This window comes from Notothenia rossii (assembly GCF_949606895.1).
Source record: "Notothenia rossii genome assembly, chromosome: 12".
NCBI classification, from domain to species: Eukaryota; Metazoa; Chordata; class Actinopteri; order Perciformes; family Nototheniidae; genus Notothenia; species Notothenia rossii.
Window position 1 is genome coordinate 22,635,689 of NC_136911.1, and position 17,535 is coordinate 22,653,223.

At 41.2% G+C, this 17,535-nt stretch overlaps 1 protein-coding gene across 6 annotated transcripts in view; it reads right to left on the minus strand.

Moving 5' to 3' along the window:
- Nucleotides 1–15,716, minus strand: part of LOC307026223 (protein NLRC3-like) — a 30,994-nt gene extending 15,278 nt beyond the window's left edge. For 2 of the 6 annotated variants that reach the window (XR_013804359.1, XM_079661450.1), the window contains exon 1: nt 15,626–15,714. The gene's annotated coding sequence lies outside the window, so the exon portion shown is untranslated. Of the gene's footprint in view, nt 1–15,625 lie in introns of all 6 variants that reach the window. The other 4 variants (XM_079661449.1, XM_079661447.1, XR_013804360.1 and 1 more) reach the window with 3 other exon arrangements.
- Nucleotides 15,717–17,535: the final 1,819 nt, after the last annotated feature.

Below are 17,535 nucleotides of genomic sequence, written 5' to 3' on the forward strand. Positions count from 1 at the left end.
TAAGTTTAGGGGTCAGATTAAAGGTCAGGTGCTAGATCCATTGCTGAATAAAATAGAGTATTCTTTTTCGAATAAAATGATCTGAAAATTGGTTAGGGTTAGGGTTACATGTACTTTTCAGAAATTAGGGCGATGTTTGGAGCTGCTGCTGTATGAAAGCGGCTCGTTTGGCTTAAATAAAACACGTCACCATGATTTTATAATTACTCTTTAGTTAGTTAGTTAGCTTGTAAAGTAGATACAGCAGCTAATGTTTGCCAGAGGGATATATAGAGTTCGCTAGCCAGCTTATTGGATAGATAGCTAACATTTGCTAGTTAGATATCACACTATAGTTTGATCTGTAGGTTAACTTGTTTTTATTATATTGTTTCGTTGGCCGTTGTCTCCTCTTCTGGCAGTGAGAGTTATTATAAACGTTCGTAGCTCATCGTAACGGAGCCATCTACACTAAAAGACAACACAGAGTTAATAAACATATGTGATTTTTGGCCTTTTCAATCATCCTGCAGTCACTTACAGAATATGGATGCTGTAAAAACCATCCTATCTCCGCAGTGTATCTGAGAATGATCCCAAATCAAAAGTATTGTTTACATTGCAGCTAGTGCTAAACCAGACAAACGTACACATATGTAACAGAAGTGGAAAAGGGGACGGGGCTAAATAAGGTGAATGGTTTTGAACACGAAGAAGTACGCCCTCAGTCTTCTTTCAAAGTCAAAAGCGAGCACACTTGTTAGAGATGTTCATACGTTTTCTGGGAGGAAGAACAAATACCTTGCCCTCTAGACATCCCAAAACCTCGATGACTGAGTATCTCCATGTATAGAGCTTTCTTTCACTTTCCTGGCGCCATAGCAACAGAGCGTGAGTCCGTGTATCTTACGGAGGAGACGAGGGAATCACCTGTTGCTGCTTTGACTCATAAGAGTGAGTGAATAACAACGCTCCTGTGTTTCTGTAATGTGTCTGTGTTTGTATCTCCCTGATGAACACACGATGAGACCTCCCACCGATATACAGACTCTGAGCAATCACATCGTGAAGTTTTCATAATCTCACCGGCAGCCAGCCCTCTTCTAACGGCATTTAGACTTCTTTCAAAAGGACTCTCTGTGTCTGCATTGGTTTCACAGAGCCCACTGGGGTGTAACATTGAAATGCAGACAGCCAGACACCACAACAGATAACACTTCTTTCACCCGACTGCAACCCGATGGAAAAGAGAATATGATATTTATGTTGTGAGGATGCACGGACAGGATGTTTCTGCTGTGCTATATGTGACATGTACTGTATGTAGTAACGTGTGTTGTGTTATGCTCTCGTTTATCCTTTCGCCTGTATCTCCTTGTCTTTCTTTATAACTAATGCTGTTGATGTATTTTATTTTACCAACTGGAAATGAGCAATGTTGGCTAAAGCTGCAACATTTACTGTTTTTTGTGACAGTTGATTAATGGGGACTGTCCACGACACTATAAACAAATAAACTAAACTAAACTGTGTTTTCACAAGACGAGGCTTTACTAAGACTGATGGAGGTATTCTCCAGTGTGCGTTTAAAATGTCAAAAGCTTATCCTAATTCATCAGAGGCTCTGTGGCACAGCAGCATCTGCCCGCTCTGTTTGAGATTCTTCCCACCTCCAGAGTATTAACTATTCATGGCCTGGCAGAGTGAGTTATTACAGAGAGCGACAGGGAAGGGGTCCGAAAAAAAGAGAGGAAGCAGAAATTTGTTCACAGCAAAACATACTTATATTACTTCGAGGGGTTTAATCATTTTGATGGGAGCGTTTTCCTCCGATATAAAATCTGATTCAGTTTAAATTGAAACTTTATTAAAGCAGTATTTTAAGTTTTGACACCGAAAGCGTTACTATGGACTTTACAGCAGCTCATTCAAAGATATATTTCAGTGTTTAGTTCCTCTACTTTAAAGAGTCCTCTCCTGCTGATGTTCAGGTGTATATCAGTATGTAGTGTCTCTACTTTAAAGAGTCCTCTCCTGCTGATGTTCAGGTGTACATCAGTATGTAGTGTCTCTACTTTAAAGAGTCCTCTCCTGCTGATGTTCAGGTGTATATCAGTATGTAGTGTCTCTACTTTAAAGAGTCCTCTCCTGCTGATGTTCAGGTGTACATCAGTATGTAGTGTCTCTACTTTAAAGAGTCCTCTCCTGCTGATGTTCAGGTGTATATCAGTATGTAGTGTCTCTACTTTAAAGAGTCCTCTCCTGCTGATGTTCAGGTGTATATCAGTATGTAGTGTCTCTACTTTAAAGAGTCCTCTCCTGCTGATGTTCAGGTGTATATCAGTATTTAGTGTCTCTACTTTAAAGAGTCCTGTCCTGCTGATGTTCAGGTGTATATCAGTATGTAGTGTCTCTACTTTAAAGAGTCCTCTCCTGCTGATGTTCAGGTGTATATCAGTATGTAGTGTCTCTACTTTAAAGAGTCCTCTCCTGCTGATGCTCAGGTGTATATCAGTATGTAGTGTCTCTACTTTAAAGAGTCCTCTCCTGCTGATGCTCAGGTGTATATCAGTATGTAGTGTCTCTACTTTAAAGAGTCCTCTCCTGCTGATGTTCAGGTGTATATCAGTATGTAGTGTCTCTACTTTAAAGAGTCCTCTCCTGCTGATGTTCAGGTGTATATCAGTATGTAGTGTCTCTACTTTAAAGAGTCCTCTCCTGCTGATGTTCAGGTGTATATCAGTATTTAGTGTCTCTACTTTAAAGAGTCCTGTCCTGCTGATGTTCAGGTGTATATCAGTATGTAGTGTCTCTACTTTAAAGAGTCCTCTCCTGCTGATGTTCAGGTGTATATCAGTATGTAGTGTCTCTACTTTAAAGAGTCCTCTCCTGCTGATGCTCAGGTGTATATCAGTATGTAGTGTCTCTACTTTAAAGAGTCCTCTCCTGCTGATGCTCAGGTGTATATCAGTATGTAGTGTCTCTACTTTAAAGAGTCCTCTCCTGCTGATGTTCAGGTGTATATCAGTATGTAGTGTCTCTACTTTAAAGAGTCCTCTCCTGCTGATGTTCAGGTGTATATCAGTATGTAGTGTCTCTACTTTAAAGAGTCCTCTCCTGCTGATGTTCAGGTGTATATCAGTATGTAGTGTCTCTACTTTAAAGAGTCCTCTCCTGCTGATGTTCAGGTGTATATCAGTATTTAGTGTCTCTACTTTAAAGAGTCCTGTCCTGCTGATGTTCAGGTGTATATCAGTATGTAGTGTCTCTACTTTAAAGAGTCCTCTCCTGCTGATGTTCAGGTGTATATCAGTATGTAGTGTCTCTACTTTAAAGAGTCCTCTCCTGCTGATGCTCAGGTGTATATCAGTATGTAGTGTCTCTACTTTAAAGAGTCCTCTCCTGCTGATGCTCAGGTGTATATCAGTATGTAGTGTCTCTACTTTAAAGAGTCCTCTCCTGCTGATGTTCAGGTGTATATCAGTATGTAGTGTCTCTACTTTAAAGAGTCCTCTCCTGCTGATGTTCAGGTGTATATCAGTATGTAGTGTCTCTACTTTAAAGAGTCCTCTCCTGCTGATGTTCAGGTGTATATCAGTATGTAGTGTCTCTACTTTAAAGAGTCCTCTCCTGCTGATGTTCAGGTGTATATCAGTATGTAGTGTCTCTACTTTAAAGAGTCCTCTCCTGCTGATGTTCAGGTGTATATCAGTATGTAGTGTCTCTACTTTAAAGAGTCCTCTCCTGCTGATGCTCAGGTGTATATCAGTATGTAGTGTCTCTACTTTAAAGAGTCCTCTCCTGCTGATGCTCAGGTGTATATCAGTATGTAGTGTCTCTACTTTAAAGAGTCCTCTCCTGCTGATGTTCAGGTGTATATCAGTATGTAGTGTCTCTACTTTAAAGAGTCCTCTCCTGCTGATGTTCAGGTGTATATCAGTATGTAGTGTCTCTACTTTAAAGAGTCCTCTCCTGCTGATGTTCAGGTGTATATCAGTATGTAGTGTCTCTACTTTAAAGAGTCCTCTCCTGCTGATGTTCAGGTGTATATCAGTATGTAGTGTCTCTACTTTAAAGAGTCCTCTCTGCTGATGTTCAGGTGTATATCAGTATGTAGTGTCTCCAGGCAGTGCACTAAAAATACCCCCAAAACATGCATCATATTATATTATAGATAAGGTTATATTTGACTGTTACTAAAACCAATGTCCTTCTGTGATTATTAAGTATTTCTGGTTCTGATGATGGTTTGGTTGTTTTAAAGAAAGGAGGAACATAGAAAACAATCAGACGTACGTTCAGCTCTAAAGGGACCGATGTAATTTCTTGTTGATGTGAGTCATGTTTAAAAGAAAACACATCTTTGTTCAGGCCAAACAAACTCATTCTCTGTGAAGATGTTACTTTCTGCTCACTCATTTTTGATTTATGAATATATATAAAAGAAATACAGCTCTAAATATTTGATGAAACAATCTAAAATACGATCACGGTACTGTGGTTAAAATCTGGCTCTGTCTGGCAATTTCAAATTGGAAAATGTTTAAAAAGTAATAGAAATCAGGGAGCCTGAACGTGGACGAATTCACAAAGACGGAGAGAAAGGATCTCACACACACACACACACACACACACACACACACACACACACACACACACACACACACACACACACACACACACACACACACACACACACACACACACACACACACACACACACACACACACACACACACACACACACACAGTCCAATAGGGACTAAGCATAAATTGAAAAGAAGATACAAGAAAAGTTATTTGATGATTAAAAGACCGGATACTTCTGAAATCTTCCCACAGGTGATTCAATCTTTAAAAAAGGAGGATATAAGCTCCAAAATGTCCACGTTCATCTCTCTGTAGACATTTATTTTTCAAAAAGAGCCCGTGAAGCCACTTAAATGTTCTCAATTGAGCCCAATTTTCCAAGATGGCTGTCATTTCCAGCCGAGGAAACAGGATTTTACCACAGAATTTTAATCACAGGGTCAATTTCTTTGATTTTCTGGTGTTGAATTATATGTTTTTGACTCATTCACTATTCAGACACTTCTTCAGAGCTTTTAGACAACAAATGTTCAAATGTGAAAGCATTTGGGATACTAAACCACACTTATACTCGTTAGCCCTCACTGAACACCATGATGTCAACAGTGCTTCCTCTACTGCTGCACTCCCAAAAATACCTCCACCACCTCCACTTCCATGATGTTAGAGTACCCGGTTTCCCATTGGCAGATTATTATGGCTTAGTCATGGTAAAAAGAAGCTTCCTGCAGTCGTAAATGTATGATTTGACCCAAAGGTCGTTTAAATAGGGCAAGTGAAAGTGGTTTGATGGCAGAAAATTACCATTATTGGTGGCCAATGTTGAAAATTGCCCCCATCTTGTAATTTTCTGGCTTTTTCAAAACCTCTAAGTGCTTATTTCAGTTCTTGTATCCACTTTTGAAAGATTTCCCTGGCATATCCAATCATCTGCAGCACTATCTGACTGCATACGGGTAAAAAAAAACACAAGTTTCCCCAACTCAAGGATCAGAAATTACCAACTTTCTGAAAGCTATACACAAAAACAAAACGTAAATTGGAACAGGCACACACTCCCGTGTTTCCTTGGCACCCAAACATTTCAGAGTGACTGAAGATGCGAAACAGATTCACTCCACAGCCAATATCTGACTCTAATGAGGCCGTTTGATGTGATTAACTGCAGGGCAATTATTGATCTGTACCAGAAGCTGGAAATAATAATGACAGAGCACTCTCACATCTTTGATAAAACGCTGGTTATGTTTTGTATTTCTGTTCCTGCTTATGATGTTCTTCTTACAAAAGCCTTGTCTCCTGGCTGAACAAGAGAAATCAAAGCAAATAAATATAGTCAGGGTTGTGAGGGAATACATTACCACAGAGGAGAATATTGTAAAAAAAGAACTGGAAATTGCTATTCAGTGTTAAGTGTTGTACTAGCTATGTGTATAAATTCTGCAGGCGCTAAATCCCAAATGTATGGCAGTGACTTTCTGAATCAAGGCTAAACAGCACATGCACGCGCACACACACACACACACACACACACACACACACACACACACACACACACACACACACACACACACACACACACACACACACACACACACACACACACACACACACACACACACACACACACACACGGCAGGACGTTGCGTGGCTCTCTGCTGCGAGGAGCGGGACACTGTGAGTCGGCTCACTGGGGTGGGGTCGGCGAGACAGCGCGGAACTCAGCCTGAGCACACACCCATGTAGCACATGTCTTCCGAGTCACTTCCTTCAGAAGCTAGGCAAGAATCCTTCCTGGCATTCGGAGAACGAAGAGTGAAACAGGCTAGCAAGTGTGCAGGTGTGCGTCATATGAGAGGCCCCCGCCTTACATTTTCCGCCACAGATTTGGGGAAATTGGTCCGTGCGCAAAGCATTGTGGGGATTTTAAGGACGCGAAGTCTACCCATGTGCAGCCTCGAAATTACCCCCAAACCAAGGACGCGGCCTCGGTGGAATTCCAAGTATGCTGGAGATTGGAACAGTCCTTCGGCGGCACTCGATGACGTAGCATCCTTGAAATATTGGCTTGGAAGCCAGTTTCCTCGAGATTGAGAAACGGTCAAAGTATCTGTCAACTACATTTCCACCAATAGCTTTCCATCAACAACGTTTCCATTATCAACTTTTCCATCAACAACGTTTCCATCCATGACTTCTGGATTGTTTGGGTAACCTTCCCATTATCAACGTTTCAAACCTTTCCATTGAAGGCTTCTCGACTGAGTCTTCATCATTAATTGTATTCTAATATGGTGCAACTGTCCCAGAACCTAATGTCCCCCTCTTATTAATAAAATAATTCAACTGATAATAATCCAAATGTTTATTCACCTATATGTCTGCCTTATGATCACCACAAACAATACAAAAATACACATAAAAACATGTTTCTGCATTCTCCATTGGCTCAATTGTTGAATGAATGTGTCTAAATGCAGAACATGTAACACCAGTCCTCTTATAGCGCCACATCCTCCAACTTAAATGTGTTCAATGGAGCTGAATGTATTGCAAAAAAACGTTTTGTACCATTGAATGTTTCTGGTTCAATACAATTGCCCTTTCAGTCCCAGCATCCCTCGCAAGGAGCGGGCATGAATGGATATTTTTATTCCCCACACAATGTATTTGTTATCATGGAAAAGTGAAGCCCTCTGCTGCAATACTGTGCTCTCCATGCAGCACGATCGTCTTCTAAAAGCAGGCAATAGACGGTATAACAAAACAGATGGATTCCACGGTGCAGTAATCAAAGGCAGAGAGAGAGGGGGATAATCACAGCGAGGCACTCTGTGGAAAGATCAAAAGTGGAGGGATTCTGCACCTGCCAGCTTCTGGGAGAGAGAAAGGACCCGAAAACACGCCAGGACTCATTTCTCAGTTTGTTAGCATCTTGTTTTCGCAGGTAGAGGCCGATGGGAGACACACAGAGGGCGACATATGAGTGACGTTATTAGCCAAAGTCTTTAGGTGTCTCGTCTGAGGAGTGTTATGTCTTACACGACGAACACACAATCCTGTCATGCTCATATTGACATGGAGCGTGTCCTCAGCCGTGAACTTTGACGTCTGAACCTGGATGTGGAGCATCGACAGATCTCAGGATTGATCTTTTTTTTTTCAGAGATGGCAACAGTACACACATCCTTTACTCAAGTAGAACTACAGATACTTAAAAATACTCTGGTGAAAGTAGAAGTACTGACTAAACTTCTTCACTCAAGTCAAAGTAAAGAGGCTTTGAAATGTACTTCAGTAAAAAGTACCCATAACTAGCAGCTGTTTTAAAGAGTACCTGACCTCCCTTTATATTAATAGAACAATAATGTCATTGTTAGCTAATGAATGTTTCCATGCTGAACAACGGCAACATGACAACGTTTTCATTGGTCCCTCTTCTTTAGAGAAGACCAGGAAATGATGGATACACGGATCGTGTTCAAATCAATAGGCACGCAATGAATCAAAATAATAATGATCACGCCACCAAACACACATTCAGACTAAAGGAACCAGCCTGTTTGGAAAATGAGAGAAGTAGAAAATACAGGTATTTGGGTTCAACATGTAAGAAGTAGAAAGTAAAACAATCATGCACCAAGGCAAAAGCAGAGAGCTTCCAGCAGAGATGGCAAAAGTACACACATGCTTTACTCAAGTAGATGTACAGATACTTAAAAATACTCTGGTAAAAGTATAAGTACTGACTAAACTTCTTTACTCAAGTCAAAGTAAAGAGGCTTTGAAATGTACTTCAGTAAAAAGTACCCATAACTAGCAGCTGTTTTAAAGAGTACCTGACCTCCCTTTATATTAATAGAACAATAATGTCATTGTTAGCTAATGAATGTTTCCATGGTGACCAACGGCAACATGACAACGTTTTCATTGGTCCCTCTTCTTTTCAACATGTAAGAAGTAGAAAGTACAGGTATTTGAGTTCAACATGTAAGAAGTAGAAAGTACAGGTATTTGAGTTCAACATGTAAGAAGTAGAAAGTACAGGTATTTGTGTTCAACATGTGAGAAGTAGAAAGTACAGGTATTTGAGTTCAACATGTAAGAAGTAGAAAGTACAGGTATTTGAGTTCAACATGTAAGAAGTAGAAAGTACAGGTATTTGGGTTCAACATGTAAGAAGTAGAAAGTACAGGTATTTGAGTTCAACATGTGAGAAGTAGAAAGTACAGGTATTTGAGTTCAACATGTAAGAAGTAGAAAGTACAGGTATTTGTGTTCAACATGTAAGAAGTAGAAAGTACAGGTATTTGAGTTCAACATGTAAGAAGTAGAAAGTACAGGTATTTGGGTTCAACATGTAAGAAGTAGAAAGTACAGGTATTTGAGTTCAACATGTAAGAAGTAGAAAGTACAGGTATTTGGGTTCAACATGTAAGAAGTAGAAAGTACAGGTATTTGAGTTCAACATGTGAGAAGTAGAAAGTACAGGTATTTGAGTTCAACATGTAAGAAGTAGAAAGTACAGGTATTTGAGTTCAACATGTAAGAAGTAGAAAGTACAGGTATTTGAGTTCAACATGTGAGAATTAAAAGTAAAAAGTCGTCAGAAAAGTAAGTAGTGGAGTAAAGTACTGATACCAGAAACATGTACTTAAGTAGTAACGAAGTATTTGTACTCTACTACTTCCCACCTCTGGTCTTCTTACTTCCTACTATTCCTTTTTGTATGTTTTTATCAAGAAGGAACACTAGTAGATGAGTTTATTTACTGTGAATGTACCTGCATTCTCTTGCAGTTTCATACAAAAATGCAAGAAAAGTGGATTTATAGCAGGATTCCAATTCATTAGCAAAGCACATGCACTTTCTTTGGTTAATGTCATCGCTTTTTAACTCAGTAGGTGAACTTATATCTTCATAAAATACAACCCAACCCTGCACATATCATCCTTGAGAATTAGGTTTGATGAAATTAATTCTTTAATAGATTAAATAGATATAAACGTATTATGCTCTTTAATCAATTTAGAGGTTAATAACAGATGAAGGGGAAAGTGTCAAAGAAAAAGAGACCTTGGGAAATTGAATATAAATCCTGCAGGATTACCACGCTCTGCTAATTAAAACCGGCCTGTTTCTCTCAGACGATTGAAATTTGCCCCAATATCTCTCCCCCACATTTCCATTGTTTCACCTCGTGTTGTGCGTCAGTGCCAAGCAGGTCAGCTCCAGCACGCTGTAAACACACGCTGATAACTTTTTATGAACACGTTGGCTTACTTACTGGTCTTGTATCGGATGCATTTCCCCACCAACAACGTCGCGTAGGGTTAGTAGCCTATGTGACGGCCCCAGAGCATGTGGCCTGTTAGTGGTGTGCGTGTGTTGCGGGTCCGGTGATGGGGGCGGAGCTGAGGAGACAATCAGCATAACTGGGGACACCTGGCCGGAGGTTCTACTTAAGCCCAGCTGCCCGGAGTCACGGCCCCTTCGCCACTCTCTCCAAGACTCCTGTGGGGAGACTCTCGCCGGGGTCCTTTCCCCTCGCCCAGCCTCTCATCATTTGTGCTGTTTTTGGTGTTGCCACAATAAATGTGCCGTGGTTTTTGGAAACCTTTGAACGTCCCTCTCTCTCTTTCCGTTGTGGCCTACGAGCCGGTCATAACACCTACAAGTTATTTACATTTGTTTTCAAGTCAAAGTCAACTTTATTGTCGATCTTCCAGTTTGTGTGTACAGACAGAGATCGAAATACCGTTTCCCACAATCCAGAATATAAAAATAAATATATATAAAAATATGTGTGCAAATGTGTATATACCTATATATATATATATATATATATATATATATATATATATATATATATATATATATATATATATATATATATATATATATAATATGCATGTAAATAGTCTTTTCTATGTATTTTGGATTCTTCTCCATTGGGTACTTTAATACTTTACCTACATTTTGCTTATTATACTCCCTTACTCTTACTCAAGTAACACTTCCAATTCAGCCATTTGACTCGCAACATGAGGATCTTGTACTTGAGTAAAAGATCTGAATACGTTTCCACCTTTGAGTGGAAACAATAGACTGTGCACTATTTTAAAGTGGCATTTATATGTTATTCATAGAAAAAGAAGGATGGTAAACCTGTGATTTTCCAGCTCCTGGATCCCACTCACACTGAGCGAGTGTGACAGGAAGTAGGCATCACCTGAACGACATGTTGTTATCCATGTTGTGTATCACACGTGCGCTACTCCTGCTAAGACATGTTCAAATGTCACGAGGTGAAAAAGGTCTGTTAAGGCCGACTGTAGCAATTACGCAGTGTGTGTGTGTGTGCGCTATATTTAGACCCTGCTCACTCAAAGTCCACCCACACAGGTGTTTTCACTTGTGGTGCTTAATTAGACCGCTTCTCAAGAGAGAGAGTGTGTGTGTGTGTTTGTGTGTGTGTGTGTGTGTGTGTGTGTGTGTGTGTGTGTGTGTGTGTGTGTGTGTGTGTGTGTGTGTGTGTGTGTGTGTGTGTGTGTGTGTGTGTGTGTGTGTGTGTGTGTGTGTGTGTGTGTGTGTGCAGGTACATACTCCTTTAGTGATGCAATTATAACTTCATTTATAAAGGAAGGTAAGTGATGACACAATATGATGATAATCCTCAATGTTTGACGGCTACATTTACGTCCCCACTAATATGTTTAACTAGGGAAGGATTTTGGACTCATTTTGGCTTACAAGCCCTTACTCTTTTTTCCACGTGCAGGAAAAGCACAGGTGTAATTAATGACCAGCACAAACGCTTAAAGAACCCCGCTAGTAATCACAATGTTTTATCAATTTAACAGCAATCTGATTACGTCTCTTTTATGTAACTGTAAGGGAATACAGTCGTCATTTTTGTATCCTAATTAGCCATTATGTAATCCCTTACTCCCCGAGAAAGTCTGTTAAGGCCAACTGTAGCTGTGTGTGTGTGTGTGTGTGTGTGTGTGTGTGTGTGTGTGTGTGTGTGTGTGTGTGTGTGAACCCCAGCACACTCACAGGTGTTTTCACTTATTGTGTGACCCTGCACATTGTAGCTCCTGTCTGAGCTGAAACATTGGTTCATTTCTCCCTGTGTTGCAGAAGCTTCAAACATCTGATCCTCTGTTTGACTCCACCTTCAAGGCTTCAAGATCCTCGCCTCGCCTCAAAGTGCCTGAAATAACGTATTAATGAAACGTAAAGAAAAGTGAGAGGCTCTCAGCTGAGAAATCTTTCATTTTGAAAATGTAAATGAGCTTCCATAGATGTCATGTGAGGAGAAATACAAAACAAACAGCTTAGTGACATCCAGCTGACCAATGAGAGGCTCCGGTGACGTCAAGCAGAGCCACTTGACGGGGGGGGGGGTTTGATATACATAATCTCTGGAATAATCATCTTTGTTTCCCTATCTCATGATTTCATTATCTGCAATTAGATGAAAAGGGAACTTTTGTAATAATTGCCGGCAATTACTGGGATGGCCGGCGCCTATTAGCATTTAGCTTGTTTCATGATCTGAAAGTGCTCCTTAAAGCTCCAACTGCACTAGATTTAGGGGGAACAATTACCTTTTAAAAAGGAAGATAATGACGGAGTAAGTAGAAAACAATTTACCTGCTTGTGTAACAACAGCAGCACAGATTTACATTTTCAAATATAACACGGAGTAAATAAAAGAGCATGTGTGAGACTGAACATATGTTTGTTTACTAAAAGCGTTGTGTGGGGGAAACTTCAGAAGCAATGGAGAGTCAGGACTCAGAGAGACACGAGGAGAGCTGGAGCTTTGATGGAGTCAGGACTCAGAGACACGAGGAGAGCTGGAGCTCTGATGGAGTCAGGACTCAGAGAGACACGAGGAGAGCTGGAGCTCTGATGGAGTCAGGACTCAGAGAGACACGAGGAGAGCTGGAGCTCTGATGGAGTCAGGACTCAGAGACACGAGGAGAGCTGGAGCTCTGATGGAATCAGGACTCAGAGACACGAGGAGAGCTGGAGCTCTGATGGAGTCAAGACTCAGAGAGACACGAGGAGAGCTGGAGCTTTGATGGAGTCAAGACTCAGAGACACGAGGAGAGCTGGAGCTCTGATGGAGTCAGGACTCAGAGAGACACGAGGAGAGCTGGAGCTCTGATGGAGTCAGGACTCAGAGAGACACGAGGAGAGCTGGAGCTCTGATGGAGTCAAGACTCAGAGAGACACGAGGAGAGCTGGAGCTCTGATGGAGTCAGGACTCAGAGAGACACGAGGAGAGCTGGAGCTCTGATGGCAAACACTGACGGTTTATTTGGAGTTACGGCCGGAGAATTGACAAGACAGGTGGTGTGTCACGAGTTGAAACAGCGGTTGCCAAACCAATTCTGAAGAACTCTTCTGCAGCTTGAGGTTTTAACTAGTTCAGAGTGTATTAATCAACATTCTTCATCAGCGAGGCTAAACATTATGGACCCTGAATCTAAGACTCTCGTCCATAGGAAAGAATGAGTGCCAGGGAACCTTCGACCCTGAACAGTAAACTACCTCATGGCGGTTAGTGCTCTGTCACAGACTGGCAGCAACAATGTGCCCAAGCTGCCCCTCCTTAAGAGAGATAGCAGCAATACCCAAGGCCGTAGACCTATGCCGTGGGAAAGGAGATATTGAGAAGAGAACATTATGAACTGTGTCGACGGTTGAATACCTGAGCAAATGATTCCCTAACGACACGTAGTAAATAAAGAGGATGTGTGAGACTGAACGTATGTTTGTAACGTTGATAATCCTTGAACGTCACCAAGTTCCCTTTGTGTTTGAGCTGCATCGTTTCGTGTATTCAGAGCCTTCAGTAAACGCTGAGCATGTTTGTCCTAATAGAAATGTTTCTGGGTGTTTATTGCACCTGTCGGACACCGCAGGGAACTATAATGGATTACATCTTTAAATTAAACCCTCCCAACCCTGCTTCTTGTATTGACAAAATAACCTAAAAGGAAAAGCTCGAACAACAACCAGCAGACTATAATTGTGTCCCTTCCTGTCAGGTGAATTCCTCCACAGGTAATCTCTGCAGGAATAAAGGATCTCTTCTCTTTGACTCACCAGCTGCTATCGACAAACCCGTCTGTCGCCTCAGCTGGAATCTTTCAAATGAGCCGTGGGAGGTGTCGGTGGAAAATGGAAAATGTCTACATCCACTTACAGCGGGGATATAAACAACCTGTCCTCAAGTGACCTCCTTTAATTCCCATGTCCCAGCACAGTGCATGCTTATGGTCACATAGTGTTGAATGGCTGTGTCCTAAGATAGCTTCTGTTCAATCTAAGTGACTTTTTTTATATAAAACCCTGAAAGCTGAAGGACATGTGTGTCTTCTGGTGCCATAGCAACACAGTGTGTTATATATTGAAGTGCATCACTTGACTTTAGCTCTCCAGAAAGTGATGTTCATTCTTACCTACACCCTTGACACATGTGTTAACGTGTGATCCTACAGCATCAAACCTCATCATGTGGTTGAGAGGAGACCAAGAAAGCATGTCAGAGTGGAAGAGAGATGCAGGGTGAAATCATGCTGTATTGTGTGGGCGCCATCTGCTGGTCGTTCATGTGCAAACAAGCTCAAACGTTACTTGATTACACCACTAGGAGGTCTAGGAGTCAAACAGAAGAGATTTGGAGGATTCAACGTACTTTTTGTGAATAGCAAAATTACCTCAATGTCAAATTCAATGCAATGAAATACACAAGATTTGTATGCACAAAAACCTATATTACACACTACAGGAAGTGAGGCCTCAAAATGTGCATCCACCAACCAGAATGTAGAATTAAACCATCATATTTTAATATTGTTTTGTATTCACTATCCACAATGTTCTTCTGGAAAACGAATAGAATGGAAAATAATATATTATCTGCTTTGCAATTTGGTCAAAAAGCGCCCTGATGCAAGGCTGAAGACACGGCTCAAAACAAAAGAAGGTCACATGACTCGACTGCATCAAGGCTCCATCTGTGTCAATGCACGGCAGCGAGGACAGTGGGTGGGTGTGTGTGGGGGGGGGGGGCTTACACGATGTCCAAATCTCACTCCTGTGACTTTGAGAATCCCATGATGTCACCGAGTGTGTGTCGTTACCAAAACTGTGAACTCAAGGGGAAACAGCGGGAGGGGGGTTGTTCAAAAGTCAGTCTCTGTTGACTTTTAATTTGGGGACTGGCTGTAGAAACCAGGGTCAGGTGGAAATCGTCTCACAAGAGTTAACAAGTTTACTTACTGATTAACTTTTGGATGTTTTTTCGCGCACTAAAGCAGGGTGTTCAGCGCTCCCAGTGATATCAGGCCACTGGTTTAAACATTAAGCAACCCAGATAGAGGTCGCCTCAGGTAAAGGTGGTGTGACTCTTCAGAAAGGTGCTCGGCAAAGAGAGTAAACAGGATACGATCGTATGATCAACCTGCCTGACAGCTTCAGCAGAGGAATACATAATATCTCACTTATTAGATTTAGCAAGAATGACCAACAATAAATATATAAATCTATGAACACCAAGGCAGGTGCAACAAGCATTAGAAGCCACATACAGGTATTACACTTATTTGCTACACACAACAGACAAGCAATTATATATAAAGGACCTTCTTAACTGTAATTATTTTAGAATTAACAACAAAACTCAGACGATTTAGCAAGAATGAGCAACAATAAGTACAAAGTGTATGCACCGAGCATTCAAGCCACATAAAGGTGACATCCTGACACTTCTTATAGAGTCAACAGCAGAATACATCATCCCCAGAGCAGACAACACACACATTATCAATATAAAGTCTACACACACACACACACACACACACACACACACACACACACACACACACACACACACACACACACACACACACACACACACACACACAGACTGTACAGTGTTTACTCAGTGCTTTGGGTACATGCCATGGAGTTATGCAACGCAGCTCTTGTTGTTCTCTGCAGAGTTCAGAGAGTGTTTTGTGTAAAGGTTACTCACCTCATTCTGCCGGTCTTCAGCTCCACCTCGATGTGGTTCACCTCCTCAGCATTTTCATTCTGAACTAAAAGCACAATAAAACCAGTTACATTTAGTCCCTCTGTCCCACTGGGTTCATTCAACATGTTTATTAAAGGTCCCATGTCATGGCCATTTCTACTGATCATAATTCCATTGTTGAGGTCTACTAAAATAAATGAATATTGTGCAATTTTGGCTGGGAGTGTGTGTGTGTGTGTGTGCTCATGCTGAGTTCCCGCTGTCTCGCTGTCTCGCCGACCCCACCCCAGTGAGCCAGCTCACAGTGTCCCGCTCCTCGCAGCAGAGAGCCACGCAACGTCCCGCCGAGTGTGTGTGTGTGAGGAACTCCGCGGATTGGTCCAAACGTAACGGCTCCGCGGACATAACGGCACTATACCCGAAATACGTCACTATACCCAAGAAGTAAACAATGGAAAAAGAGAAATGTCCAACGAGGCGTTCTGGGGCAGCATAGACAGGTCTTCCGTACTTTGAGGGTTTGTGACTGTGCACACCGTGACATGGGACCTTTAATAATAATAATACATGTTATTTATATAACGCTTTTCCTGGTGCTCAAAGCGCTTAAAGATCTTTAAAGTTTAGATCTGTATGAGGTTGGAGTACCATCAGGGATTTAAAACCAAAAACAGAATGCTCTCACACATCAAACTGAAATAGAAGTACTTGCAGAAGAAGTCACTGCTGGTGGATCCAATATGTTTAAGGGTGTTAGCGTTTAACGAGATCTATCATTGAATTGCTGTTTAAATTACACATGATCAACTTAACAAGCCAATAATTATATTTTTCTACATTTTTGTTAATTTATACTTTACGTAAACACATTTATTTGCACACTGAGGCTATCTGTGAACTAAGTTGATGAATAATAATGAATTTAAAAAAGGAGATCAATTGTTATAAATTGCAAACATAATATTAAATATGTGATTTAGAAACAAACTTTAGAATTGGAAATAAAGCAGAGAAGGTGTAGAAGTTAATTATATAAGAACAATGCATATCAGTTATTTTATTGCATTCATCTTAGACAGTAAAGTGAATGTCCCGTGATTCAAAGATGATAAAAAAAAGGTGACGCTTTCTGCAGAATTGTTGTTGTTGCTGATTTCCAATAACTCCAGTGTGTCCGTGAATCACAATGGGAGGCGAGTGTCAGTGAGCTGTGTTGTTTGTCACTGTCTCTGCAACACGATCTGGATCAGTTTTATGATTACATCATCAATAAATGTCCTCTCATTAAACAAATGAATGAACCCTGTGCGATGCTGGAGAGAAAAGCATGCGAGGTGTATTTTAGGAGCATTGTCATTTGCTCTCTCACACATGAGGAGCAGTGGGATGTGATTGGTCGAGAATGACACCTGAGCAGACACACAGGGACCATTAAAGGACGCTGATTGGCTGTTGGAAATGTGCTGTTCAAGGGCACTACTAGTGTAGCAGACTTGAATAGAGCTGCTTTTGTGTAAATATGCCAGATATACAGCCAAGGGGGGGGGGGGGGCAGGATGGCCCATATTGCTGTATAATGAACTGCAATAACCCTGCAATGAAGTCTGTGGGGCTTTTAAAGACTCTTTGGTGTCGTTTCAAATGTTGCACGAACACCATAAAGTAATAACAAGTACAGCCCTGCTTACATACAGTTCTTATCAATTTTGAAAGAAAGATAACAAAATGTTTTCCTCTAAAGTCAAGAAGCGATTAAAAAGGTCAACAGCAGCAAAAAGCCTGGCACCAGATGGATTACAGATGATAAGAGTTCATCATAACAGACACATACAGTACATAAGGCTGTGTGTCAACCTGAAGGAGTAGATTTTGTTTAAAAGGTCACATGACTTCACGTCACCACCGCTAAG